Consider the following 22,446-nt stretch of genomic DNA (forward strand, 5'->3'; position numbering starts at 1 on the left):
TTAGTAAGCCCAAACTAGAATAATGTACCAGCAGCCAGACAGCTAAATGACGTCTGTTATTTTAGACTCAAAATGACGGATGTCATTTTAAACGTTGAAAACGTTGAAAAAACGTTGTGTGAACATAGCCAAAGACTGCTAAGGCCAGTGAGTGGCTGCAAATCTAATGCTATGTACTATAATTATTGATATATTACTAAAAATATTCCCCTATAATTAATTCAAATCTCCCCTTTCCAAAATTTTTCTAATAAAAAATCTAATCTCCCCAAAAATGTACATATCTGGTATCTCCGCTTGTGTAATTTTCCAAACTATTAAAATAATTTAATACCTGCACTGTGAAAATTGTAAGTGACAAAATACCAAACACCAAATTACAGATTATTAGTCACATACTAGAAAAAATGCAATCAAAAAGTCAAATTTACACCAAAATGGTATCCATAAAAACCACAGATCAGTATGCAAAAAATTAGCCCTTCACAAGTATGTAGGTGGAATAATAAAAAAGTTAAAGCAAATGTACCAGCAGGTTCACAGATTTAAGATTTTTAAATTAATAAATCGGTGCTGGAGCAGGGATGCGGTCCCTTCTTTGAACCACAGCCTGGTTGCCACGCATGGCGCTGGTCTATTCCCAGTCACCTGAAGCACTGGAGGCCCTCCTCTCTGCTACGCAGCTTCATTCATTCTAGTGGAGCCGTTTCACAGAGAGGAGGGAAGAATGTTCAAAAAAAGGCAGCGACACCATGCCGGCTCCAGTCTATTGATGTAAAAATCTTAAAGCCATGTACCTGCTTGTACATTCACTTTAAAGGGGGTCAAAACATGATGATGCACAGATTAAAAATAAATAAATTATCAATTAGTAAAAGAAAACAAAAAGTATAGACATGGTAGCGTTGTAATCGTACTGATCCTTAGAACAAAACACATCCATTTTACCATATACTAAACTCTACAAAATTGTACAATAAATCTGCCGGTGGATAGAGAAAAAAGGTTATGGATTCTGAAAATCTGGAAAAATCTAAATTTGGGGTGTTTGGTAAGTGGTTAATAAAAATAAATTACATTATACTTAATGGATGCTGAATCTCCTTTTTGATTCTAGACGGAAAACAGTCAGCCTGTATAGCAGCTCTGGGGCTCTTAAGAAGACATAGCCCAGCAATAAAAAAGTGAGGGGGAGAACAAGAGAAGCATGTATACACGGGATGTGATCAGTGGGAATGAGGACAAGAAGCACCAAGCTTGTGGGAAGTGATGGCATGAGCGAGTAACGGTGTGGGGCCTCTCCTGCTCCATGTATACTATGACAACAAGGGATGCTGTAATGTACTGTGGCGATGGGAATTGCCTCCAAGAATCAACAACACACATGTCAAAACACAAAGGTGTGAAGAGCTGGCTGGGAATAGCACTTGTGCCCTCCAATAATGAGGCAGAAGAGAGACTTCTGGCGAGGGCAGTTATGGAGAAAAACAGCAATGTGCAGCTGGAAACACTTTCCCGGGTTAATACATCTGTTTTCTCATTGCCACTCTGACACTAAGCGCTCATGTGAGGTGTTAAATTCGGCACATTAACTGGCTATATAGATACTAATACTGACAGGACCAGCTCCAAACTCTGAGGTCTCACACAAAGACAACAGGGGACCTCTACATCTTTCCCTCTGCCCATTTTCTCATGGAATTTGTTACACCTTCTAAGGGTCTTCCCTGTGAGATAATACATAGTACAACACTCTGTACCAAATGTGTGCGTGGGGTTATTATATTCAATGTACAGTATACCACAGACTTCCGCTGCGTAACACATGTTATATTTAGTGGAAAGGGAAATGCCAGCCATGATGAATCATCAAGTCATTCTCAAAAATCCTCAGAAAGTAAAAAGTAAATGCATTTTACACATGTGCATCTTCTTTGTATTATGGTACATTGCAACCTTATTCTAAAATGAATAAATGTGATTGTTTTTTTTACACTACAATCTAAACACAATACCCCACAGACACATCATAGCCACAGTGGAAGAAAATGAGTCATATATGTTTGGGTACATATAGCTGGACCAATCATTTCGGTAGGAAAGGCCAACCATGTAATATGTATAGTAGAAAAGAACAAGATGTATTGCACTCACCCAAAAGTTGTGGGTTCTTTAATTTATTAATAGACACGTAGTGCAGGCAGGAAGGGGGCAGATGGCAATCGGGCACAGTGGAGAGCCAACAATTTTGCGCTGAGGTGCGCTTTGTCAAGCCCAGTGCATGCTGGGTAAGTAAGGAGGTGTGCTTAAAAACAGGTAGAAAGAAAAATGTAACAGGTGCAACCTAACACGCGATTATGAAAATAAGCAAAACAGAAAGTCAATACAGAAAAGAACACAAATCGTTACTCTTTTCTGTATTGACTTTCTATTTTGTATATTTGAATAATCATGTGTTAGGTTTTTCTTTCTTTTTTACCTGTTTTTAAGCACACCTCCTTACCTCCGTACAGTGGCGGTCTTTGGCACCAAGCACCCCAAGCGATCACTTGGGGCCCCCAACATCCAGGGGGGCCCCCACGCCCCGCTCTTGTGCTCAAGACCACTGGACAGTGCCGCTGCCCCGCTCGCTGCTGCCATCTGAACTGTAACTAAGAGCACTCGTAATGAGCGCTCATAGTTACATGCAGCAGCACTGACAGGGCGGGAGACATTGGCTCCCTTCCTGTCAGTCACTCTTGTGGCCACAGGAAGGGTTTTCCCTGCGGTCACAAGTGGCAGCTTTGTCCTTGTGGTGCCGGCGCTCAAGTGACATCACTGGAGCATAGGCGCCAGGACAAGGGGAGTGCGGCCTCTTGTGATCGCAGGGAAAAACCTTCCTGCGGCCACAAGAGTAAAGAGAAGAGGAGACGCCCGGACCCAGGTGAGTATAAGTGTTTGTTTTATTGTGTTATATACTATATGGGAGGGGGAGCACACAGGGGTCTGTTTAACTGGGGGAGCGCACATCGGGGGTCTATATAAATGGGGGGAGCACACAGGGGGGCTATATAACAGGGGGAACACACAGGGGGGCTATAGACTACTGGGGCTTCACAGAGGGGTCTATATACTACTGAGGGCAGCACACAGGGGGTCTATATACTACTTGGGGCAGCAGAATGGGGTCTATATACAACTTGGAGAGCACACAGAAGGTCTATATCCAAGTGGGGGAGCACACAGGGGGGCTATATACTACTGGGGGAGCACACAGGGGTCTATATACTACTGGGCCAGCACACAAGGGATCTATATAATACTGGTGGGGCACACAGGGGGTCTATATACTACTGGGGGAACCACACAGGGGGTTTATATACTACTGGAGGAGCACACAGGGGTCTATATCCAAGTGGGGAAGCACACAGGAGGTCTATATCCAAGTGGGGGAGCACATAGGGGGGCTAAATACCCCTGAGGGAGCACACAGGGGGCCTATATACTAGTGGGGGAGCACACAGGGGTATATACAACTGGGGGCAGCACACAGGAGGTCTATATACAACTGGGGCAGCACACAGGAGGCCTATGTACTTCTGGGGGAGCACACGGGGGGCTATATATAACTGGGGGAACACACAGGGGTCTATATACTACTGGGGGAAGCAAACAAGAGGTATATACTACTGGGGGCAGGACAGAAGGGTTATATACTATTGGAGCAGCAGACAAGGAGTATATATTACTGGCGGTAGCGCACAAGGGGTATATACTACTGGGGGCAACACACAGCGGTATATTGTTTTGGAACATGTGTCGAGGGGGGGCCCAGACATAACTCCGCTTGGGGCCCCAAAAAATGCCAAGACCGCCCCTGCCTCCGTACCCGGCATGCCCTGGGCTAGACAAAGCGCAACTGAGCGCAAAACCGTTGCCTCTCCAATGTGCCCGCTTGCCATTTTCCCCCTTCCTGCCTGCACTACATGTCTATTAATAAATTGAAGACCCCACAAGTTTTGGGTGATTGCCATACTCACTTGTTCTTTTCTACTACCATAGTCTTGTTTTCGTATGTGCACCACCTCAGGAGTCTATACCGACACGACATTGCTGTTCGCTCACCATATCTCCTATATGTCTTAATGGTGCCGACCTTTTCTCCATTATCCACATGTAATATGTATAATGGCCTCCCTTCTCACTGAGCACAGTTTATGTGGGATAGAAGAATCTGGCATATTGGATTTCAACTGCCCAATCCTTTTGTTCTCTAGAAAGTAAGCAGCCATTAGAGGAGTCTGACAGCAGTTTACCCTTCTCTTCCCATTGAGAATGCGCATGTCTATTTGGGGGGGGGGGGGGTCAGGATACATAGTTTTGGCTGATCAATAGAGATGAGCGAACTGGGTTCGGGTTCGAGTCCATCCGAACCCGAACGTTCGGTATTTGATTAGCAGGGGCTGCTGAACTTGGATAAAGCTCTAAGGTTGTCTGGAAAACATGGATACAGCCAATGACTATATCTATGTTTTCCACATAGCCTTAGGGCTTTATCCAAGTTCAGCAGCCACCGCTAATCAAATGCTGAAAGTCCGGGTTCGGATGGACTCGAACCCGAACCCAGTTCGCTCATCTCTATTGATCAGCCAAAACTAGTTCGGGTTTGGATCGACTCAAGGTTCGCTCATCTCTACTGATCAAGCATTTAGCCAACAGCTACCAGTTTCTTCCCAGAAGATGTTCTGCCATTGGCTAAAATGATTATCTGTTGTTAAATTGCACCTAACAAAGTATAGTTTTGTTGAAATTGTCTATTTCCAAACTACTTCACTGTAATGTACAGTATATGGGTACTTTAAAAGCTAAAAGAGTGTAACTACAGAGGGTGCAGAAGAGTTACACTCAGTCCCTGGTGCCTGAAGGGGCCCATAGGCCAAATAAGAAGACATCAGTATTACAAGTGGTATTCATGGGGCCTTGCTACATATCTTGTTTAGTTTTAGAGGTAAATCAGAGTATCATAGATCTGTATTGAATCTATGAATTCTACCATCTTTGATATGATGTGTACTGGTTACTGTTGCCAGGTGTGTTTGCTATTAGGCACTCGTGGTCCTGTGTCTAGGACAGCAGAAGCTGTAAGTACAGCCCTGCCTTTTGCTGGACCACAAATGAGATCACTATTTCTATGAGAGTTTCTGAAGGCATTACAGAAGGTGGGGGAAGGGTCTAGTAAAGCACTGACGACAAAATTGTGTCTAATATTACCAATGAAGTCATAGCTAGTATGGAGGGAACTGGCAGATCTTTTTTTCTGGCCACCCTGTGTGATATAACATAAGTGAATAAGGAAAAAAAGAACTATGTTAAAGAAGTTATTCCACAACCATTGGATAGAAAAGATCTAGCTGATAGGTAGTGGTCTAACCACTATGACCCCCATGAAAAATTGTGCGTACTGTGTATGCACAGCCCCTTAGAAAATGAATAGTGTTGGTCATGCATTCATTCACTTTGGGGGACATGTCACTCGTTCACATAATCAGTGGAGGTCCAAGCATCTGACCCTCACCAATCAGCTAGTTGTTCCTTATCCTATGGCTAGGCGCATATGTTCTGATTGTGGGATAACCCCTTTAATGCAAGCCAATTATGGATTATAGATATACTCAAAGGGTTTGCCTCATTACATAGGCAAACATTTATCTGACCGCCTCTGTGATTTATTTTCAGAGGAAAAAGAAAAACTGGGACATGTATCAGAAAATGGTCTAACTTTTCATTGCACACATTGTGAACATAATATTATATAATTATACCAACCCAACAGCAGAGTAATTTTACTAAGTCATAAGTATATAACACAATAATAGATTCATTTACCTAGTATACAGGAATTCTTCTATCTCTTCTCTATCATGCAGTACATAGTTTCTTCAAGAAATGATTTCAGTACACAGAGTTTTGAAGCCATTGGATACAGTTATAATAGAAAACCACTAACAATTATAGACTGTGAGTCATATGCGGAGCTGGTTGCCATCACAATATGCAAAGTGTAGTGTCACTGAAGCATACAATTCACCGGGAAAGACATGCACTAATTGCCGATGAGATCATGGGAATTCCCTTGAAATCAGACGTGCAGTTTGGGGTGCCTCCTTAATAAACCCAGTGCTATTTTCTCAGTATCCAGCCTAACCTTTCATGTATTCACAGTGAAGCCTTTTAGAATATTGGTACAATGACAGTGACATAGCTAAAGCCCTCTGTTTTATGCCAAGCTACTAAATGCAGGCATGTTAAAGCTCTATAGTAGTCAGTTTTCAATAGGAGGAAAAATAAATATATATATATATATATATATATATATATATATATATATATATTTATTTAACCAAAGCTGAATAAATTGTAAAATCTAGTATACACGTACTGTACTTTTTGCTGACACATTAATAAAGCTTTTGAGTATGTTTTAGGCTCGGTTCACACTACGTATATTTCAGGCAGTATTTGGTCCTCATGTAAGGTCCTCATAGCAACCAAAACCAGGAGTGGATTGAAAGCACAGAAAGGATCTGTTCACACAATGTTGAAATTGAGTGGATGGCCGCCATATAATGGTAAATATTTGCTGTTATCTTAAAACAACGGTTGTTGTATTAAAAAAATGGCAGTTATTTACTGTTATATGGCGGCCATCCACTCAATTTAAACAGTGTGTGAACAGATCCTTTCTGTGTTTTTAATCCACTCCTGGTTTTGGTTGCTATGAGGACCTGACATGAGGACCAAATACTGCCTGAAATATACGTAGTGTGAACCCAGCCACAAGCTGTATGTAAATCACATCTCCCAACACAGGGGATCTGCCCCATGCTGAGCTCCATCCATGGAAAGACATGTATTTCATGATCACAAAACATCTTTTGCTATCCATGTAACCATACAATCCGGAGAATACATTATGTATGATGATTACTAAATGGCACTCAAAAGTATGGTGTGCTGTGCTTTTGAGCCCCACAAAATAAGTGTATATGAGTAGGAAATAGACCAGTCAGTCACTAGTGGCACAATCCCTTTCTGACCCAAGACGTACAGTCACTGCATGGGTCAAATAAGGTTGAATTACACAGGGCCTGTCGTGACTGATCTGCCAATGGCAGACTATACCAGTAGAGCATTAATCTAATAGCTCAGTGCAATGCATATGTACATGTATGTCAGATTTCAGGAAGGGGTTAATTTTCAGGGGAGTTTAATTCTTGCCACAAACAGACATACAGTTATGACTAGTGGATCGCAGCTCCTAAGCTCACACCATACTGGAGCCAACTCTTATTTATAGCTAGAACAGCCAGGAGCAGCGCAGCCCCCAATCCCTCCCATGTCTTAGATTTTTATTTTTATGTTGTTTACAGTGTGTTAAAATTGACATGATAGCTATGTATATATGTTTTTCAGGTCAGTACAAATACAAATACGTTTCGTGATGGCAATTAGATATTAGGGTATGGTGAAGGCCCAAATCCAGGGTCCTCCCTACACCGCCTTAAAGGGGTACTCCAGGCAAAACATATTTTTAAATATGTCATTATATAAGGAAAGTTATACAAATCTCTAATATACACTTATTATGGGAAATGCACATATAGTGCTATTTCCCTCAATATAGTAGATCAGGCAGGCTCACTTCCTCTAAAAAATCATGACGTCACGTCTCAAGCCGTATGTTCCGGCAGGGTCCAGCAGGGGGCGCGCTATATGTAGAAGAACAGAAGTCCCAAACTACTAGTGACCACAGTTCTACAGGTTTACAGCAGTGCTTTGTTCTAATGATGCTGTTAGGCCCCATTCACACGTCCGTGTCAGTCTTTACTGTCAGGAAATCCTGATCAGGAGGCCTTAAATGTCATCAGGATAGTATCAGGATTTCCTGACAGTAATCCGTTTTTACCATCAGGAAAAACCTTCAGGATTTCCTGATGAGAAAAAAAAATAGGACATGTATTTCTGCAAACTGGATGGTTATAGCTTGCAGAATTACAACTCCCATCATGCTTGGCTGACAGGTCATGATGGAAGTTGTACTTCTGCAGTCTGTGGTCACCCAGGTTGCAGTACATGATGGGAGTTGTACCTCTGCAGCCTGTGGCCATCCAGGTTGCAGAAGTACAACTCCCACCATGACCTGTCAGCAAGGCATGGTGGGAGTTGTACTTCTGCCACCTGGATGGCCACAGGCTGCAGAAGTACAACTCCCATCATGACCTGTCAGCAGGGGCATGGTGGGAGTTGTACTTCTGCAACATGGATGGCCACAGGCTGCAGAACTACAACTCCCACCATGACCTGTCAGCAAGGCATGGTGGGAGTTGTACTTCTGCCACCTGGATGGCCACAGGCTGCAGAAGTACAACTCCCATCATGACCTGTCAGCAGGGGCATGGTGGGAGTTGTACTTCTGCAACATGGATGGCCACAGGCTGCAGAACTACAACTCCCATCATGACTTGTCAGCAGGGGCATGGTGGGAGTTGTACTTCTGCCACCTGGATGGCCACAGGCTGCAGAAGTACAACTACCATCATGGCCTGTCAGCAGGGCATGATGGGAGTTTTAATCTCACCTGTCCTGGTCTCCTGGCCGCCGGGGGGTGGGGATGGGGGGGGGGGGTGCGGGTGCCGTGGGGGGGGTGCGGGGGTACCGCGAGTGGCCGCGGGGGGGTGCGGGGGTGCCGCGAGTGGCCGCGGGGGGGTGCTGTAAACCTGTAGAACTGTGGTCACTAGTAGTTTAGGACTTCGGTTCTTCTACATATAGCGCGCCCCCTGCTGGACCCTGCCGGAACATACGGCTTGAGACGTGACGTCATGATTTTTTAGAGGAAGTGAGCCTGCCTGATCTACTATATTGAGGGAAATAGCACTATATGTGCATTTCCCATAATAAGTGTATATTAGAGATTTGTATAACTTTTCTTATGTAATGACATATGTAAAAATATGTTTTGACCGGAGTACCCCTTTAAAGATTGCATGGCAGTAACATTTTTAAAAAAGGCCTATTATTCCAGAGCAAGAAAAAAAAATTCAAATAGCTTTCCCTGTTGCCACCTCTGTCCATGTCAGAACTGTTCAGAGGACTAAACTCCTAGAGCAAACCTTACCTGCTCTGTTCCTGACATAGACTGAGTTACTTTGGAAATAACTAAACTTTCACCAGTAAAGTATATACTAAGCTACAACTTCCTCCAGCTAAGTACATATACGTGTGTGAGTGTGTGTGTGTATGTGTGTGTACACACACACACACACACATATATGTCTCTAGAAAATCAGGAACTAAAAATAAGAACATGGGACTAACTCAAGAGGACAATTGGTGACTACAAGATTTTTCGAATAAACATGACTAATAGAACACATTTATTCTAGTCAGGCCCTATTCTTTTTACAAGTGAATTAACAACTTATTTGAGCCTATGGCAGCCAGCTTTAGGTCCGTATTACATGGCACAATCTAGAGAAGGAAGCGAGCGCCGACCTGTCAGATTAGTGCTTGCTTCCTCCTCGTTCCCTACTCGCTGTCTTTGCTCTTACACACACACAGACTAAAGGTGGTATTACACGGGACGATTTTTTGGCGATTAACAATAAACAATCTAAAATGACCACAATGGCGAACAATCTTAAAGGGGTTATCCAGCGCTACAAAAACATGGCCACTTTTCCCCCTACTGTTTTCTCCAGTTCAGGTGCAGTTTGCAATTAAGCTCCATTTACTTCAATAGAACTGAGTTTCAAAACCTCACCCAAACTGGAGACAACAGTAGGGTGAAAGTGGCCATGTTTCTGTAGCGCTGGATAACCCCTTTAATTGTTCACCCTATTACACAGGACGATGATCGTTACTTACAATCGTTCTTGCGCTCGTCCTTTCCTGGCTTATAAACTAGGGAACGAGCAAATGATTTAATCGTTGCCTGATATAAGACGTAACGATTATCGTTCAAATCTGAACGATATAACGATTTTCTGAATGATAATCGTCCCATGTAATAAGGCCCTAAGGGTGGGGGCAGGGACTTCTGGGAGCTTTGGGAGGGGCTGCCTGGACAATCCTTACATCGTTTAGGGGGCCCATTGAAGAGGGCAGCAGTCTGCTGCTACCGCTCCTGTTACATGGGGCGATGGGCAGCAGTCCGTTACTACTGTGATTTTTCAACCTGTTGAAAGACCACAATTAGCTGAAATAGTGCATGTCGGCTGATCGTGTGTGTTTTTTTTTTTTTAACAGGCACTATTACACCAAAGTATGGCCGATAAATGTTTGGTGTACACGTTTGGTGTAAGAATCCTATTACACGGAGCGATTTTTACCTATTAATGACTAACTATAAACAATCGCAAACGAGATTGTTTATTGTTAGGGTAGCTTCACATGTACCGAAACGCAGTGGATTTTCTGCTGCGGATCCGCAGCAGATTTGACTAAATGAACCAACACAGCATCAAATCCACAGTGTAAAATCTTCTGCGGATCCACAGTTGATTTGATGGTGCAGATTTGATGCTGTGTTTATTTATTTAGTCAAATCTGCTACGGATCCGCCGCAGAAAATCCACTGCGATACGGTACGTGTGAAGCTACCCTCAACCTGAAATCATTCACCATATTACACAGAACGATGGTCGTTAGTTACAATCGTTACTACGATCGTTATTGCGATAGTTACTATGATCGTGTATTCCATCTGATCCCAGCAAAACAATGAACAATGCGCAATTACACTGAACGATTAGTGAGAAAACTACAGCACTACAGCAAATGAATGTGGAATTACAGCGAATAATTAGCGAAGGTTTAAATTTGAATGATAAAATGATTTTTTTCACGATAATCGTCCCGTGTAATAGGGGCCTTAGCAGCTGGGGACCAATATTTTTTGGTGATGCAGTAAGCTAATTTACAGAATGGACAGAGCTTGGGAGACATAGATAAGTGGCACCATTGTTCAGCTATTGAAATGCTAACCACAGCCTGGATTTACAGTGTGTGAACTACTTCATTAACACGTCCTAAGTTATTTGAACAAATAAATTCTTTTCTGCAAGAGACAGTGCCAGTACTGACACCCGGCGGGACGACTGCAGACACAGAGCTGAATGTCTGCAGCCCAAAGAGGTGGTATTATACTGCCAATACCAGGCATGAGACATTAAAGGGGATGTATCATCAGAAAATCAAAAATTCTTTAATGGTGCGTTCACACCTACAGGATCTGCAGCTGATTTTCTGCAGCAGATTTCATTTAAATAACTGAACACAGCATCAAATCTGCTGCAGATCTGCTGCAGATCCTGTAGGTGTGAACGCACCCTAAATCAAATTTATCATTTGCCTTTTTTTCTTATGCTTTTAACTGTTGTACTTGCCTGCAACCAATTTATCAGTTACACAATGTTTGGTGAATTGACTGCAACTAAGTCAGGGGTGTCAAACTCAAATACACAGTGGGCCAAAGTTAAAAAATTGAACAAAGTCGCGGGCCAACCTTGATAATTATTGAAGCGCGAATGCCGCGGTGCTCGCACTGTCAAGGCAGCATGCTGTGTTCCTGACACTGTCAGTGGTGTGCGTCTCCCAGTGCTGTGCACTATGATAAATGACATGACATGATTAAACCCCAACCCACATAAAAGCCAATCCCCAAAAAATTGCCCAACATATTAGCCATCCCTCCCAATAGTGCCCAAATAGTAGCCAGCTCCCCGTTTCCCAAATAGTAGCCAGCCCTCCCCCATAGTCCCATATAGTAGCCAGCCCTCCCCAATAGTCTCATATAGTAGCCAGCTCTCCCCAATAGTCTCATATAGTAGCCAGCCCTCCCCCATAGTCTCATATAGTAGCCAGCCCTCCCCCATAGTCTCTTATAGTAGCCAGCCCTCCCCTGTAGTCTCATATAGTGGCCAGGCCTCCCACATAGTCTCATATAGTAGCCAGCCCTCCCCCAATAGCCTCTTTTATAGTAGCCAGTGCTCCCCCATAGTCTCTTATATGGTAGCCAGCCCTCCCCATAATCTCATATTTTAGCCAGGCCCCCCCATAGTCTCATAGTAGCCATGGCAGGCCAGATGTAATTAAAACTCTGAATTGCCTGGCGTGCCAAAAATATTGGCACCATGGGCCAGATTTGGCCCGCGGGCCGAAGTTTGACATTACTGATCTAAGTACAGTATATGTTTTACCAGGCTTTCAGAGCAAGAGCATACATCTTTTTTTTGCTACAGTATTAGAAGTAGCAAAATCTACAATTTGGTAAATCTTAAAAAAGAAAGAAAGAAATCACTGGTGAATTTATCAATGCAAAAAGACCTGGACATCCATGGAAGACAACAGTGGTGGATTATGGCAGAATAATTTCCATAGTGAAGAGAAACTCCTTCATAACAGCCAACCAAGTGACCAACACTCTCCAGGAGGTAGGCGTATCAAAACCCAAATCTACCATAAATAGAGATGATCGAACTGGGTTCGGGTTTGAGTCGATCCGAACCCGAACGATCGGCATTTAATTAGCTGGGGCTGCTGAACTTGGATAAAGTTCTAAGGTTGTCTGGAAAACATGGATACAGCCAATTACTATATCCATGTTTTCCACATAGCCTTAGGGCTTTATCCAAGTTCAGCAGCCACCGCTAATCAAATGCCGAAAGTCCGGGTTCGGATCGACTCGAGCATGCTCCAGGTTCGCTCATCTCTAACCATAAACTAAAGACTGCGTAAGAGTAAGAACATTACTTGGAAAGATGAAACCGAGTAGAGATGGGTAAATCAGCTTTACTTTGCTTTGTACAAAGTAAGGCCATACAAACACGGCACAATTTTGCGGCAGAAAGCTCAGTGTCCTGCTTTAAGTGAATGGGAGAGCGCGTGCTCGTCTGCTTCCTCTCCTCTCCGCTCAAAGAATGAACATGTTCATTCTATGAGCAGAGAGCGGCGGCAGCGGACAGGTGCGCACTCTCCCATTCACTCAAAGCAGGACACGGAGCGCGGCGGGATTCCGCAGTGGAGAGCTCTGCCACGGACTTGCGGCGTGTTTGCTCAGTGTGAACTGGCCCTAAGAGCCTTTGAATTCCACAGGCTGGCAGCCCCATAGAGAGTATGGACACAGCCCAAGGTCTGTCAGTAAAATACCTGGAAAACATGGATACAGCCATAGCTGAATCCATTCTTTATTATTCAGAGATCTACTATGTGCTCAAATCCAGTCAAACTGATAAGTCAACGTTTCATAATACAGATTGACAATGACAAGCTTTTTAAGGCTTTTTAATACTTTTTAAGACTTAGTCCATAAATACCGACAATGTGCAATGGTACGGACTTCCCGGCATCATAATCATTCGTGATGATGCTGGGAGCTCTGAATCAGTTAAAATCTTCAGAAAGGCTACGTTCACTACCGTTGTTTTGAAACAACAGCCATTATCGCTCCGAGGGGATGAATGACAGGCAGAGAGGTGAGTTACTGGCCTCTATGCCTGTCAATCATCCCTCAGAGCGCGCTGACAGGCAGAGCACGATGACTAGACACAGGCAGGAAGCCACCAAGATGACTACTTTGCCACCGCTGCCTGTCACGCGCCCGGGGGATTAAAGTGCTTTTTTCGGTTATACAGCTCCTGCTGGTACGTGCCACGGCTGCTGCAGGAGCTGCATACAGCGGTTCAGGGAACCGTATTAGCCCAATTGGGCTGATTGGTTCCCTTTAAAGCAGATCTGATATGAATATTATATGAGCCCTAAAAATAGGTAACATGCAATGGTAATACTTAACAGACACTCACAAGAATGAAGCATTATGTATTATAATCCATACAATAAAAATGTGTTAATACATTTATTTACTTAGAATCAGTTTACATTGTGGCTGAAGAAGAGCCTTGGGGTTGACAGATGATGTATATCAGTGCACAATGACAGCATCATTTTTATGGATAATGCAGAAGCAGCACTAATGACATACTATACGTGATATGTACTCCCCGACCTTACAGTTCACCTCAAGGACAGCCTGTGATGTTGAAACAAACTTCTCCAGTCTAGTTCTCTATTCTTTGATTCAAATTTGACATACAGATATTACAAGATGTAGTTGGTGATGAAAGGAAATGTGTCATCAGAAAATACTGTTTACATGTTGTTGTGTTAAAATAATTTCCTGGAATTTTTTGGTCATATTTTTCATGTCCCTATGTATTATACCCAACACACACACAAACACACACAACAAAACAAAACAAAACCAACTTGTAGTTTCTGTCTGGTCACTAAGCCTAATAACACCCTGACACTTCCTGTTTTATAGAGAAATAGTGGACATTTTTGAAAGCTGTGCCACAGGCATTTCTCCCGACAAGCGGGGAGGCATGTCCTGCCCTGATTTACTATTATTTACGCCTGCTAGTAGGCAGAAATCTACACCTGCTCAGGAGCAGGTGTAGATTTCTGTGCCTGCTGTAAGGCAGGCACAATCTGCCCCCTCCTAACTGCTTGTACCGTCTTATAGTTGTTTTTAATCCAAGATCTGTCCTGCGGTCCTTTCGGCAGGTGATGCAGTTATTGTCCTAAAAAACTACTTTTAACCCTTAGGCGACCCTGGACGTACCCGTACGTCCAGGGCCGCCTCCCCAAGTTCAGAGCGGGGCCGTGCGGCGGCCGCGCTTTAAACCGCCACGATCCCGGGTGCCGCATGTAGCCCGGGATCGCGGTTATTAGCGGGCATGGTGTGATCGCCGTGCCCGCTAATCAGGTAATCGGAGGCAGCTGTCAAAGATGACAGCTGCCTCCGATTACCGGCTGCAGATGATCGGTGGTGGTATAGTGGGGAGATCGCTCCTCCGCGACGTTGTCCCGGAGGAGTGATCTCTGTACCTGCTGCCAGCCGGGGACCGCTCCAAGATGGCTCCGTCACCGGCTCGGCACTCGTTTATTTTCGGCTGCAGCAGACGAAAGCAAACGAGTGCCGATCTCATTGATCTTTGCTGTATAACTATACAGCAAAGATCTCAATGAGAGATCAAAGTGTATATACTAGAAGTCCCCCAGGGGGGCTTCTAGTATATGTGTAAAAGTAAAACTAAAATTGATGTTATAAGTAAAAAGCCCCCTCCCCTAATAAAAGTCAGAATCACCCCCCTTTTCACATGTTATAAATAAAAACAAACAAATAAATAAATAAACATGTTTGCTATCGCCGCGTGCGTAATCGCCCGAACTATTAATTAATCACATTCCTGATCTCGCAAGGTAAATGGCGTAAGCGCAAAAAAATCCCAAAGTGCAAAATTGCGCATTTTTGGTTGCATCAAATCCAGAAACATTGTAATAAAAAGCGATCAAAAAGTCATATATGCGCAATCAAGGTACCGATAGAAAGTAAACATCATGGCGCAAAAAATGACAGCTGACACAGCCCCATAGACCAAAGGATAAAAGCGCTATAAGCCTGGGAATGGAGAGATTTTATGTGACATATATTTGTTAACAATGGTTTGAATTTTTTACAGGCCATCAGATACAATAAAAGTTATACATGTTATATATCATTTTAATCGTAACGACTTGAGGAACATATATAACAAGTCAGTTTTACCCCAGGGCGAATGGCGTAAAAACACAAACCGCCCAAATAAAAGAAATGCGTTTTTTTTTTTTCAATTTCACCACACTTTGAATTTTTTTCTGGTTTCGCAGTGTACTTTATGCAAAAATTCAGCCTGTCATTGCAAAGTACAATTAGTGGCGCAAAAAATAAGGGCTCGAGTGGGTTTCTAGGTGAAAAAATGCAAGTGCTATGGCCTTTTAAACACAAGGAGGAAAGAACGAAAATGCAAAAATTTAAATTGGCCGAGTCCTCTAAGGGTTAAAGTGAACCTGTCGTTTATTTTATTTATTTTTTTTTTTTTTGCAGAAATCAAGCAGGGAGGATGGACGGAGGGGCGGTGCAAGTCTTATCCACACACACTCTAGGCCACACCAATTTGACACGCTTAGTTTAAAAGTAATTTTTTGGGGCAATAACTGCATCACCTGCCAAGCGGACCCCAGGACAGGTCTTGGATTAGAAGCAGCTATCCGAAGGTACAAGAGGTTTGTGGGGGGCAGACTGTGGGTACAGAGTCACTTTAAGAGGCGTGTGCCTCCTAGTAAATCTGGCAGAGCAATTGGGGACAGGGCCTAATTTAAGACTGGCCTACGAATACGCTGGTCTTCATAAATGTCCCCTAATGACCTCTTTAGAAGAGCCCAGTCTTTCACATGTGTTTGCATAGGCAGGCTGCATTGATAGATGCTGGATTTTATACACCTCATGGTCCTTTTACACGGAACGATTTATCGTTCGTTTTTGCACGATAACGATCGAATTCGAACGATAATCGTATATGTAAACGCAGCGAACGATCAAACGACGAGCGAGAAATCGTTCATTTTGATCTTTCAACATGTTCTCAAATTATTGTTGATCGTTCGCAAAAAAATCGCAGATCGTTCCGTGTAAATAGTCTTCCAACGATTTCACCTATGTGTGAGATAGGCTTAAGCGATCGCAAAACGATCGCATTATGATTTTTCCGTACGATGTATCGCTCCGTCTAAACGCTGATCGTTGTAAAAAAAACATTGTTCATTCAAAATGGTTAATTGTGCAAGTGGGCGAATTATCGCTCCGTGTAAAAGTACCATTAGGCAAAGGAACTGAAACACCTAAATTCAATGATTAATACTTTTGTTTATGTAGTGTAGTTTTCAGAGCCGTTCTCAAAGTCCCTGCACTTTCTGGACTCCGCTCCATTACTACCTATTCTTACTACTCCTAAGACTGCTATTAAATCTGGATTTCAACATCAGGAGTGCACATTGAGACACTGTAATAACACCTCCCTGGACTCCTACACCAGGTCATCTGGGCTTGGACTCTGCTCACATCAAATACAACTGAATTACATAATCATCCAGATTTTATTTTTTACTTTATGGAAAATATACAAAATCCCAGACATGATATGAAACAAGTTAATAGCTAAGCATTCTGGCTTCATGAAACTTACAAACTAAATTATTTTGGAACATTTCATAGATTTTTATAGATCAGTTAAGTTATACAAAAAATGTATTCAATTTAGTACTAACTCTTCCTCAGGCATTTATGCAGTGTACCTGTCATTTCAGTTGAGAAGAGGAGAAAAACACATTTTTGTCTGCTAAGATATATTACAAAGTTTCTTACATTTGCTTGTACTGCTGATTTGTAGGGGGTACATAACACTGTAAAATCATACATTTTAATAATTCACTTTAAAACCAGCTCCCACAGTACAAAACAACACACAAATATAAATTTAGGGAGCCAATGAATAAAAATTTGGGCCCCATTCAGACAGTTTCTGCACCTATGTGCGTTTTTGGTGCCTTTTTTTGTTTTTCTGTGCAATTAGATGGAAAGTGAGATGGTATATTATACAGTCCTTAGTCCCGACTTGAGTAGCCCTTATACATGCAGATTTAGTATAGGGTGAGTTGGTTAAGCAATGCTAACTTGTTTTAATTGCAGCACTAATTTCTTTGGATAGTAGTGCTCGTGCTGAGAGTTATTGTTCCAAGCACTGTAGAGATGGCTGCAGTGCATGTGGTAAAGATCTTATGTTATAGCGATATGTGGCTCCGCCTACTGGGTGGAGAGCTGCAAAAGATCGTTAGTCATAGCTAGTGTACACTCATTGTAGTGTTTTGATGGCACACGTGTCTGTTGCTTAGCAACGACCGACGCTGCCCTCCATACTCCAGACAGGAAGTGACGCCTAAACTGAGCTCCGTGTCACGTCACTGATGCAGGACGGCCTCCGGCGGCACCTGTGGTTATATCAGACGCCCAGGAACCATACATCGGAGGGGAGCCACTGCCAGACCTCCTGGACCCTGTCTATGTGAGTAGGTAGCGTCTTATAAAGCTAGTTGGACCACTGCTGGCTAGCTCATGCCCGTCCCTAAGTCATAGGCTCAGCATTATGTAAGCTATTTAAGACACCTGGCTGTGATCATTTACTATAGAGATAGCCAGCTCTTTTTGTATGTTGGATGTATTGTAACACTTCTAGAGTGCCTTACTGTGATTTTTCTCCCTGAAGAATCCTTATTGAGGAAGAAACGCGTCTGTTTTAGTCTGGCAATTTGTATGCAAGTTCTGTCTGTTTCAATTCATTTGCTGGTAATTCATTTTGTTGTGAATTCTCTATTTTTAAAGAGAATCTGTCAGCATTCGGACACGACCAGTGTTGCTAACGGTGTTATATAGGTCAGATCCTATTCAACATGGTACCTGTAGCTTATCCGTCTATGTAGCAGAAAATGTGCAATCTTAGTGTGACCAAGTGTCAAAGAGGAGTTTCGTCTCTTCGTCAGTTCCGCGCTCTGTCACGCCTCAATTCCTCCACCCTCCTCTTTTTAAATAATTTCAAATGAGCCTCCAGTTCATGCACTGCTGATGATGTCCCTCCTAAACTCGTCCTAAACTCATTTGAGCGCCGTAGTCCTGAAGGGGGGCGCATTCGTGCTGAGCAGTGAAGCTTACTTCCTTTAATGCGACCCTCTTCCTGGCTAAGGCGCTTGAATGCGTTTAGGACGAAACTCCTCTGACAACTCTGGTCGTGTCTTAGCGCTGACAGATTCTCTTTAAGGCATATTAATATTGTGAGTTAAAACTTTCACTTCGACATATTCATTGGTCTAGCAGTATGTTTTCTTTTATAACCTGTCCACCTCAATTATACTTGCACCAAATTTTACACACAACTGACTGGGAACAACCAACATGTTTAGCCATTCTCTGTGTTAGATTTCCATCTTGAGGGTGCGTTCACACGTACAGGACCTGCAGAAGTTTTTCAGTGTTTCTCCTCCCATGAACACAGCAAACATTAGGAAGAACCCATTATACATGAGTAAGGTCTGTTGGATGCCTGTGGTGGCCAATGGCTAAATGAACAATCCTCAGTGTAGAAGGGTCAATTTAGTTTTTATTTAAATCAAAAAGTGACTGTATATTAAAGCTTCACTGTCATTTCACAAAACTTAGAGACATGTCAAAAGTTTTGATCGGTCCGAGTCTGAGTGTTCAGACTTGTAACAATCAGGAGATAGAACTGGGAGACGACCACAATAAGCACGGTCCTCTCCTGGCATTGTGTCACAAGATCAGTTGGACTTATCAGTCGGGCTCCATAGAGCTACATTATAAGTCCAACTGATCCAGTGGCACACAGCCGGCTCTGATCAGTATAAGTCTGAACATTTAGACCAATCAAACCTTTTGACATGTGGTTACACAAGGAAACTGGCGTAAAAGTCTTTTGAGCAAAATCCAGGAAAATGTGCAAATTTTATTTTAAAATTAGGCTTGTGGAAAAAAAGTGCTACTTTCTTTTACACCAGAAAACTGGCATAAAGACTTTGATCAATTCTCCTACATCGCGGCAGAAAACTAGGATGTTGTCTGAAATGTTTTTGCATCAAATAAGGAAATTCTTGAGAAAATGAGAAATCACTGTAATGTTAGCTTAAGGATTTTAGCATCTCTTCCACCATGAAGCAATAAATTGAGTTGAGCAATTACTCTTACAAAGAATTTATTTATAAATCCATTATCACATGAAATAAATAGAACCTTTCTGTTGCAATGAAAAAGGGCATTAACACAAAGATACAGCCATTAACATATGTAAGAAAGTCTTAAGGCCCATTCACACAAGCAGAAAATGCATCAGATTTTAACGCTAGCAAGCAAGTGTACACGAGAACCACTTAATAAAGTTGTAGTGGCTGAACGACCATCCATAAACCGCTCACTGATTGTGCAAATGATGGTTTATGGGGGTCATTCAGACACTGTGGTGTGTAAACATGAATGGTTTGATTGACAGCTGACATGTGAAATCTATAAATAGCTACCAATGATTAGTCAGACTACACAACCATTAGGAATCACTGTTCAATCACCACATTGCAAAAATCTCTGCTTGTGTCAATGGACCGTACAGTAATAGCCATAACGGGATTATGAACACCATACATTACGTTTGCAATGATCAGGGCTGCCATGTAAAGAAAATCTAACTTCAAAGATAGAACTCTGCCCCTAATGCACAGCACTTTGGCAACCACTACTGACAAACATTATCAAATAATCAGATTAGTTACCACTCTGGTGGAAAGACATGATAAAGAAATTCTGTATTATTATGTGCAATCAGCCATATGTATGCAGAACATCAGATTGTCCATATAAAATAATAAATCACGGCTCACTGTCAGACAAATGTTTCACCAACTTTCATCTCATGGCCATGGGCAGTTTAGTGGGTGAGGTTTCATGTGCTTAATACAGTCGCAACTTAGTATATACTCCGACCCCACAGCTCACCCTTTAAGTGGGGAGAAAGCTAATATGCAATGTTGGAAGTGGACAGCCAGGGAGTGAGTACAGCAATATGATTTTAGATCACAGGACAACTCATTTAAAGTGAATGTTTCAGAGGTACAACAATTTTCTGTTTTTACCAAGAATAGACCGGCGTTGGCATTGGTCCGGTTCCCGCACACAGCGCCAGCCTTTTACCGAGCACGAGCCCGGCCTGAAGCACTGGAGGCGGGCCAGCCCGCCCCCAGTGGGAGGACACCCCCTTCTCCTCTATGACGCGGCTCCATCAAAATCAATGAAGCTATGTCATATAGGGGAACTAATCCCACTGGGGACGAGCCGGCCTGTCTCCAGTGCTTCAGGCCAGGACGGTGCTCAGTAATAGACTCATGTTGTGCGGGGGAAACGGGACAAATCCCTGTGACTGCGCCAATCTATTAATGGTAAAAACAGAAAAGCGTTGTACCGCTAAGTACATTCGCTTTAAGCTTTTGCATAAAACTGCTAAACTCCTATACAAATGACAAAGTGGAAATAATGTGTCACCAGCGCCCTTTGCCAGATACTTAGAACCTTTAAACGTTATTAGACAAGCTGAAAAGTCATGTGTTTTCTATTTTTATTTTATTTTCTACTATTTTTTCTTATTGTTTTCAAGTATATCATATATGGATTATGAGCAATTACTTCTCTTGATGCACGTGTGTTGACAACATGTAACCAAGCATTCCTAGTAGACATACAGCTCTATGTTCTCCATTATAGGCTGACACTTTATGTGTATGTAGCCAACCTTTGTCACACCTAAATAGACACAATAGTGAAATGTGAGGACATTAAAGTAACTTAACAAGGTCTTAAGCTGTGATCCTCTGCCAAAATGGGATCCACGAGCTGTGGTTATTGGAAATCAGAAGTGTATGGAATGATCGGCCGAAATCTAAACCCTCCCTGATCTGGCACTGTGTTGTGTTACCAATAAAATGGATGACTGGTTGGCCACACTCTGCCCAAGTCCCATGTGTACAGTCAGATTTAGACTGCATTAATCTGCAATAGAATAAGTGAGGGTACTCTATTTTAGTAGGGTGATTTATAGTATTTCTGTCTTACTGGCCCACTCATTGTGGCCTACTTTATGGCCATATAAGCATTTCTGTAGGAACAATGGCCAAACCAGGTCTAAAATAAGTTAAAGAAAAAAATGGGAACATAATTTAGCTTTAAAATCACAAACAACAGAGAGAGATGCAATATATGGCAGTCTGTATTCCTAAGAATGGAGTTTAAACAGGGATTGTTTGGTACACCTCTTAAAGAGGGTATACAACACAAAAATATATTTTTATAAGTTACTGTCCATGTTGAGACTAACAATTCCTTCCATACTTTTTTTTATCTATTCAGTCTCCTTTCCCCAGTTCTCAGCTGCTGCTTTCTGCTTAAAGCACAAAAATCTGTGTGTAAGCTTTTCTCTCTGTCTCCTCCTCCCTCCTGAGACGGCTGATGTAAATAAGTCCCTGACTGGCTTTATCTGCAACGTTGTAGCTTCTTTTTAATGCTGGGAGGGTAATACCAGTGAGTTCATTAGCAACTTGACCTCAGAATAACCCTCCCAGCATTACAAAGAAGCTACATGTTGCAAATAAAGCCAATAAGGGACTTGTTTACATCAGCCGTCTCAGAAGGCAGGGGGAAAAGGGGGAGACAGAGAAAAGCTCACACACAGATTTTTGTGTTTTCAGCAGATAGCAGCAGTTCAGAACTGGGAGAAGACGAATGAATAGATAATAGCAATATGGAATCAATTATTAGTCTCACCATGGGCAGCAACATATGAAAAGTTTTGTTTGAATGGAATACCCCTTTAAGGGCCACCATAAGAAATCTACTAACAGAGAAAAAAATCATGTACATCAGCTCTATTCAGCAGATGACACCTGCAAGGATAGTTCTACTTTCTAAAGGGGCAGGTCTAA

General features: G+C 42.6%; 2 protein-coding genes across 3 annotated transcripts in view; one reads left to right on the top strand and one right to left on the bottom strand.

Moving 5' to 3' along the window:
• Positions 1-22,446, bottom strand: part of NAA16 (N-alpha-acetyltransferase 16, NatA auxiliary subunit) — a 62,308-nt gene that overhangs the window by 7,180 nt on the left and 32,682 nt on the right. The gene's annotated exons all lie outside the window — the stretch shown is intronic.
• Positions 17,822-22,446, top strand: part of MTRF1 (mitochondrial translation release factor 1) — a 51,819-nt gene continuing 47,194 nt past the window's right edge. Inside the window, exon 1 of the mRNA XM_069970570.1 lies at positions 17,822-17,978. The gene's annotated coding sequence lies outside the window, so the exon portion shown is untranslated. The remainder of the gene's footprint in view (positions 17,979-22,446) is intronic.

Source organism: Dendropsophus ebraccatus, chromosome 5 (genome assembly GCF_027789765.1).
Source record: "Dendropsophus ebraccatus isolate aDenEbr1 chromosome 5, aDenEbr1.pat, whole genome shotgun sequence".
Lineage (NCBI taxonomy): Eukaryota > Metazoa > Chordata > Amphibia > Anura > Hylidae > Dendropsophus > Dendropsophus ebraccatus.